Source organism: Cherax quadricarinatus, chromosome 23, assembly GCF_038502225.1.
Source record: "Cherax quadricarinatus isolate ZL_2023a chromosome 23, ASM3850222v1, whole genome shotgun sequence".
NCBI classification, from domain to species: domain Eukaryota; kingdom Metazoa; phylum Arthropoda; class Malacostraca; order Decapoda; family Parastacidae; genus Cherax; species Cherax quadricarinatus.
The window spans coordinates 41,989,910-41,997,886 of NC_091314.1; positions in this window are offsets into that span (position 1 = coordinate 41,989,910).

Genomic DNA, 7,977 nt, shown 5'->3' on the forward strand with positions numbered 1-7,977 from the left:
TGGTGTAAATATTATGCAGAAAATTCGGAGTGTGGAAATTAGGAGAAGGTGTGGAGTTAATAAAAGCATTAGTCAGAGGGCAGAAGAGGGGTTGTTGAGGTGGTTTGGTCATTTAGAGAGAATGGATCAAAGTAGAATGACATGGAAAGCATATAAATCTATAGGGGAAGGAAAGAGGGGTAGGGGTCGTCCTCGAAAGGGTTGGAAAGAGGGGGTAAAGGAGGTTTTGTGGGTGAGGGGCTTGGACTTCCAGCAAGCGTGCATGAGCGTGTTAGATAGGAGTGAATAGAGACGAATGATACTTGGGACCTGACGATCTGTTGGAGTGTGAGCAGGGTAATATTTAGTGAAGGGATTCAGGGAAACCGGTTATTTTCATATAGTCGAACTTGAGTCCTGGAAATGAGAAGTACAATGCCTGCACTTTAAAGGAGGGGTTTGGGATATTGGCAGTTTGGAGGGATATGTTGTGTATCTCTATACGTATATGCTTCTAAACTGTTGTATTCTGAGCACCTCTGCAAAAGCAGTGATAATGTGTGAGTGTGGTGAAAGTGTTGAATGATGAAAGTATTTTCTTTTTGGGGATTTTCTTTCTTTTTTTTGGGTCACCCTGCCTCGGTGGGAGACGGCCGACTTGTTGAAATATATATATATATATATATATATATATATATATATATATATATATATATATATATATATATATATGCAAGGAATTCGCGAGAGCAGGCGAGATATACACAAACACTGATCTCTGGCTGAAGGAGACTCGAACCTACGAACCTTAGAACAAGGTACGCAGTGCTATACCAAACTCACCACACTGGACCAATACCTTGGTCCATTGTGGTGAGGCTGATGCATGCAGGGGATGAGATGAAAAGTTGTAAGACTTCTCCCTGAAAGCTGGCTGCCTTGGATCAAAGTCTAGCGCAAGCTGGACTCCAAGGTATTGGTCCAGTGTGGTGAGTTTGGTATAGTACTGCGTACCTTGTTCTAAGGTTAAGATAAGATAAGATCAGATTTCGTTCGGATTTTTAACCCCGGAGGGTTAGCCACCCAGGATAACCCAAGAAAGTCAGTGCGTCATCGAGGACTGTCTAACTTATTTCCATTGGGGTCCTTAATCTTGTCCCCCAGGATGCGACCCACACCAGTCGACTAACACCCAAGTACCTATTTGCTGCTAGGTGAACAGGACAACAGGTGTAAGGAAGCGTGTCGAAATGTTTCCACCCGCCGGGAATCGAACCCTGGCCCTCCGTGTGTGAAGCGGGAGCTTCAGCCACCAGGCCACCGGGCCTGGTTCGAGTCTCCTTCAGCCAGAGATCAGTGTTTATATATATATATATATATATATATATATATATATATATATATATATATATATATATAATATATATATATATATATATATATATATATATATATATAATATATATATAATATATATATATATATATATATATATATATATATATATATATATATATATATATATATATATATCCTTTAGTTTAAATATCTCTATGCGACTTTCTAACATTTCCTTTCTGCATTCTCTTTCTCTCGATTTTTCCCCTCTCTGTATCTCTCGATTCCTTTCCGTATGTTTCCCCCGTTTCTTTGTCTCTGTGTTCCACCTGTGTTTTCTCCAGACAGTTTGTGTCGTCCATGGTAGAAGGGACAAGGAAGAAAAGAAAACAAATTTTGCCTTAGTACATTTTATTGGTTTTGTCATTATTATTATCTGTACGACATCTATCATTATTACATGACATATATTCACAAGACAATGATCAACAGCACGTATATGTCATTGTTTACAATGAGTGGTCAGTATTAGGTATACTTTAGTCGACACAAATTGAGAATAAAGTTGCATTACCAGGAAGTTTTACCTCATGAGATTGTACTCAGATAATTCAATAGCTTTGTATTTAATGTTCAATTCAGATGCCTTATACTGAGTGCTAGATTCACAGACATTTTGCTGAGTGCTCAGTACCGTAGATGTTCTACACAACAAATATAAAACAAATAACTTATATTCAGCACCGGATCCGAAAGATGCGACTTACTCGTGATCTTGATGACACACGGTTGATAGCTTACCATAATAATAATAATAATAATAATAATAATAATAATATTAACAGTAAAAATCGAGTGTATTATTACTCCGATAATTAGGTAAAGCTGGAGCTTTTTATCATCTGATCGAGGCCTTCCGCTGGCATACTGGTCCATCCGTTTAAAAACTATACACTGGCGTTCCGAGACCTAAACTCACTTTCATTACAGGTGGAACTGACGGAACTCCAGCCGCATGGAATGACTGTCCAAAATTAGGTGGGCACTGAAGCTGCACAACCTGTCTACATCATTTTTTTTTGTATCGAATCTCAACTGATTGTGCATTTATTTCCAATTACCCGATTATTTATAGTACTTTCTTGGTTCTTGATAACCCAATATTTTGTGGTTCATATCTATAATCCCCGAAAATTGTTTGACTTCACTGAAAAGATAAAGGGGATAATACGTATTACAGCACAAGTTCTGAAAGACAAACATGCACCCAGAGCTGCCATTACCATCACTGACGACCCTGACAGCGCAGCAGATAAAAAACATTTAACCGTACAGTGTATCAGTAACATGTCGGATGAAGAAGCTCTTATCAAATTGAACTTTGCCAATGCATTCAACTTAGTTAAAAGGGATTCTGCTCTCCAAGCAGTTTCTTGACACTTTTCTTCTCTTTATCCTTTCATACAGTCGTGTTATAGTGGCACTTCTAAACTACTGTTTCGGGACCATGAAATTGACTGGTGCGAGGATGCAACAGGAGGACCCTCTCGCCACTTTTCTATCTAGTTATCGAGGAAGTCACAGAAGAACTCTCCATTGAGCTCAATATCTGGTTCTTGGATGATGGTACTCTGGCTGGCACCACAGAATCTCACGTAAAGGACATCAGAAAAATAAAAGACACTGAAGAACTTGGGCCTGTCTTTAAACCACACCATATGCGAAGTAGTTCTATTAATTGACAGATAATTAAGGACAGTGCTGTTTTACAAGGAGCACGAGCTGTCGATCCAGCCAGTAGCACTCTCCTTGGTGCTCCTCTTGGGTCCAATATAATATATATATATATATATATATATATATATATATATATATATATATATATATACACACAATCAGTTAAATACATGTCTGGGGAATGTTAGCAATAGTCACCGTCTATAACCTAAAACTGAAACTCTTCACAGAAACCTTCTGTATGTATGTATACTCTTATAAACCAAAGAGAACTAATATGAGGTCATTCTTTAAGGAGGGATCAAAATATTTGTTTTATCTTAAGGTTATAGAGGTAAATCTTGCAGTAGGTAATCTTTCACTCTAGATTATCGTTGGACGAGTTTAAATTTTATTGATAAGTTCGAGAGAGCACCGTGGAAAGAGACACGAGTGGAGTATAGTGTGATCCATTAAGACGACGTTTCTGCCCCCATACTGTGGGTTTATCAAGTCACAAACAGATCTTCCTGGGAAAATAGGACGTGCGTATATATATTGGGAAAGTAGTAACGTGAAGAGTCAGGTGAAGAGTATGTATCTGAGCGAGACCTGCCTAGCATGGACCACTAGACCTACTGCATTACTGTACTCGTGTATCTGAGCGAGACCTGCCTAGCATGGACCACTAGACCTACTGCAATACTGTACTCGTGTATCTGAGCGAGACCTGCCTAGCATGGACCACTAGACCTACTGCATTACTGTACTCGTGTATCTGAGCGAGACCTGCCTAGCATGGACCACTAGACCTACTGCAATACTGCACTCGTGTCTCTTTTTACATAATATCGGTATTTTATACTATTTACCTTCATCCACAAAATACACTGGATTCTGAAGTGTTTCCGTCAGTTAAGCTTAAAAAAAATAATTTACTTGAATACTTATTTAACTCCATTTAATATAATGGTCCTCTCCTTCACTCGTTTATTGTGTACACGTATCTTACAGTAATGTGGTCAGAAAGCTGCAACAACAGTATTCAACGTTACTGCAATCTTTCAATACTTCCTTGACGTGGAGATAACACCCAGCGGGAAGAGGTCTACTCGATATTAGTTTTGGAAGTGCGGTTGTTATGTATTACAGAAAAACATGAAAAGTGTCGGTAACTGACACTCAAGGAGTTAATTTTTTTTTTTTTTTTTTTGCGAGAGGATACACCATGTTGTTAGCAAGTGCGGGTGTTGTTTACTCACCTTCTGGGTAAATTGTCATGTCCGGGCTAGAGTTCGTTCTCACGGAAACTCGTAGATTCAAATATTCTTATTAAGTTTTGTTGATAATTGAACGTATCTGACTGGCACCCTCTAGTATAGACATAAAGCTGGAGGCTGGAACTGGAGTTTGACAAAAAATCTCTAGATATTGGCTTTAAAATTACGGTGTTGTGAGTGCAATTATTAAAAAAAGAGCGTTTGAATCTGTGAATTCTAGAGCGAAGCTGCTAGGAAGCCAACTGCTAGGGAGCCACAGCTGCTAGGGAGCCACAGCTGCTAGGGAGCCACAGCTGCTAGGGAGCCACAGCTGCTAGGGAGCCAGCCAGGTAGAACAAAGCCTTAACACTACTCGACAGGCTTACAAAAAACAATCACTAAAAAACGTCCAGGAACATTTTGCCCAAAACTGAGCTGTATCCAGGAAGACTTGGAAACCTTGTGTGCATTGCACTGAGAGACATAAAGCCATGTCAGTTCACTGGAAAGGAAGACGTCAAACTTCTCAGGAAGACTTAATACCATGTCCGACACTTGTTAGGAAGACTTAAGATCTTGTCATATCAATTCTCAGGAAAATTATCGTCATACACTATGTCGGGTCACCTGCCAGGAAGACTTAAAATCTTTGGAAGACACTGAGAGAAGACCTCGCGAGACCTTCGCTCCAGACTTTGAACCGTATATAATCATTGCACAGGAAGACTTCTTACCTAAATCCACATCTTCTATACCTCCTGGAAGACAATCATTTACATAATTCTAATTACACGAAGTTGTATCTAGTGTTCTCATGTGACGGCTGCGTCTCTGACACCACGTCAAATCACTATTAGATAGCTATGAGCAGCGATTGATTCTTAGGAGCTGTCAGATGTACTGTCAGTACAAGGAAGACGCCAATGCTTCCTGGACGCTGAACATGAGAGAGTCGATGAATATTAAGTCAGGCAACGTATGATGGCTGATATTTAAAAACAATACGATGGCTTATTCAGTTTTTTTTTTTTTAAGGAAGACAGTATGATGTCTGACGTTTAAAAAACGAACAGTAGTTATTATTAAGGAAGACGATGCATGATGGCTGATCACTGAACACAAGGCAATGGCTTATGATTGTTAAGGAAGACAACGCATGATGGCTGCTTAATCGTCTACCGTACAGTGATGTCTAATTACTGTTGGGATAAAACGAGACAGGATGCCTGACACCAGACATAGGAGACGACTCCTTCTTAATGTCTGAAAGGAATCCGGTCAGAACGAGTGAATTTTTTCCCTCGTCTTCAGAAAGACAAAACGTAAGTGAACTAACTCACTCTCTCTCTCTCTCTCTCTCTCTCTCTCTCTCTCTCTCTCTCTCACACACACACACACACACACACACACACACGCCAAACAAACAAACAGTTATTTGCTTTGTAACTCCCATACACGAAAACAAAAATGTTTTCAATTGGTTAGAAGTCTTAAGTAGTGTCGCTGCTGTAACACCGCCACGTAACTGTCCCAGCACAGCACTGTACGTACACTGCAATAACACACGTAAATAATGATCTATAGATACGGTTTCAGCTGTGTCTTTGTATTACGAGAGAGGGAGAGAGGCAAAGAAGTGTCAGAAGGATATAAATCACAGAAGGGATGACAGGACGTTCAAGAACCTGCCATTCAGTATCTGGAATAGGAACAATGCAAGACTTACAACACGCATACATTGAACACACACATACATTTTATATGCATATATATATATATATATATATATATATATATATATATATATATATATAGATATATATATATATATATATAAGGTACATGCCATACACAATGGAGTGGGTGTCGGGCACTACAACACAGCAGCCCTGACGCTACTTTCATCTATATTAGCTACAACATCTCCACAAAAATATACTTTACTCTCTACGTCATTTGTATTTATACACGAGCATCACTACAACAGCGCCTTGATAACTCATCTCTACATTACACTCATTGAGTTATATACTGAAATCTATTCTATACATATTAATTATCCGGCATTTTATTCATTCACATTTGATTAATGCTTTTTTCAATATATATATATATATATATATATATATATATATATATATATATATATATATATATATATATATATATATAATTTTAATATGAAGTTCCACATCATGTCTGAAATAACTGGAAAGTCTTTTTCTTCTATAGTCTGTTTATTCTTTGTTTGCTTAATTGCGTTTAAAGTTTGGCTACACGAGGGTCCTTGAGGTTGCGTGCAACCTGCTCACCACCAATCAAGAATAATTTAATCTTTAAAAGAAGGATTAAATTAAGCTCGCAGCAAACACTGATATACACCTCTCGGTGTATATATCCTTCTCATTTTATGAATGTTCAACGTTTCGGTGATCGTTCTCCATTATCAGGAACTATAAATTATTAAAATGATTTACAAAATATGAAGAAAAGGGGACTTTACAAGTTAAAATAATAATGTAAGTTAAAATATAATATAACAAAAAGACCATACCCAGGATGTTACCACAGGAGGATAGGCAGGTACTCATCATATACAGTGGAACCTCGGTACTCGAACTTAATTCGTTCCAGAAGGCTGTTCGAGTACCGAGTTGTTCGAGTACAGAACTGTTCGCGTACCGAGGTTCCCCTGTTTATACACTGGACTAATCATGATAAACTAAATAAGAAAACCTACGCAGAAGATACCTGAAGGATGTTTTGGGGGGTCATGACCTCCAGACTAGGCCGCCTTGTGAATCATGACCTGATCAACCAAGCTGTTACTGCTGACCGCATGCAGCCCATCACAGAAACTACAGCCCGTCTTAACAGGAACTGACTTGAGGAACTTACCAAATTCCCTCTTGAAGACAGCCAGAGGTTTGTTGGCAATCCCTCTTAGGTATAATGGGAAGCTGTTGAATAATCTTGGGTCCTTTATATTTACTGTAGTGTCTCTCAGTTTACTCATATCACCCTTACTTTTCATTGTGAATATTTTTCACTGTCTGTCATACTTCTTCCGTAGGAAGATTTCCATGTGCAGATATGGGACCAATACCTTCAGGACTTTCTAGGTATAAATTAGGACTTATTCTCCTTCATCCCAAGAAGTAGAGATCAGGGTACGTCAAACCTTCCCAGTAATTTAGGTGTTTTTCTCAAGTCAGTGACGATACTCTACATTCTCCAGAACTGCAATTTTGTCCGCTTTATAAGGGGCTGTTAGTGTACGTCAAACTCCAACATAAATAATTCATTAAATAATCATTAAAACTCTCTTAAATCCACAATTCTAACTGATTTTGTGTTTTTGCTTTAATTTAATTATCTCAGTTTTCTCAGCCTAACTTCAATGTAACAACTGATTCAGTAAACTGTTACTTAAAATACGTTACATTACCCAAAGAAGTTTATTAAATTATAATCCTTTTTTATGAGCATTTATGTCAAAATATTTGGTAAAATTTTTTAAAAATGTTAGAAATAAGTTATCCAAAATTGGTGTTTATTTATGATACAAGGATCTCTTATCTATATACTTGTTCTAACTGATGTAAAATGTATTGGAAGTACTTATAGAGACTTCCAGAGTAGAATATGTGAAGGTAGAGGAATATCACAGTGGACTCTCACTGAA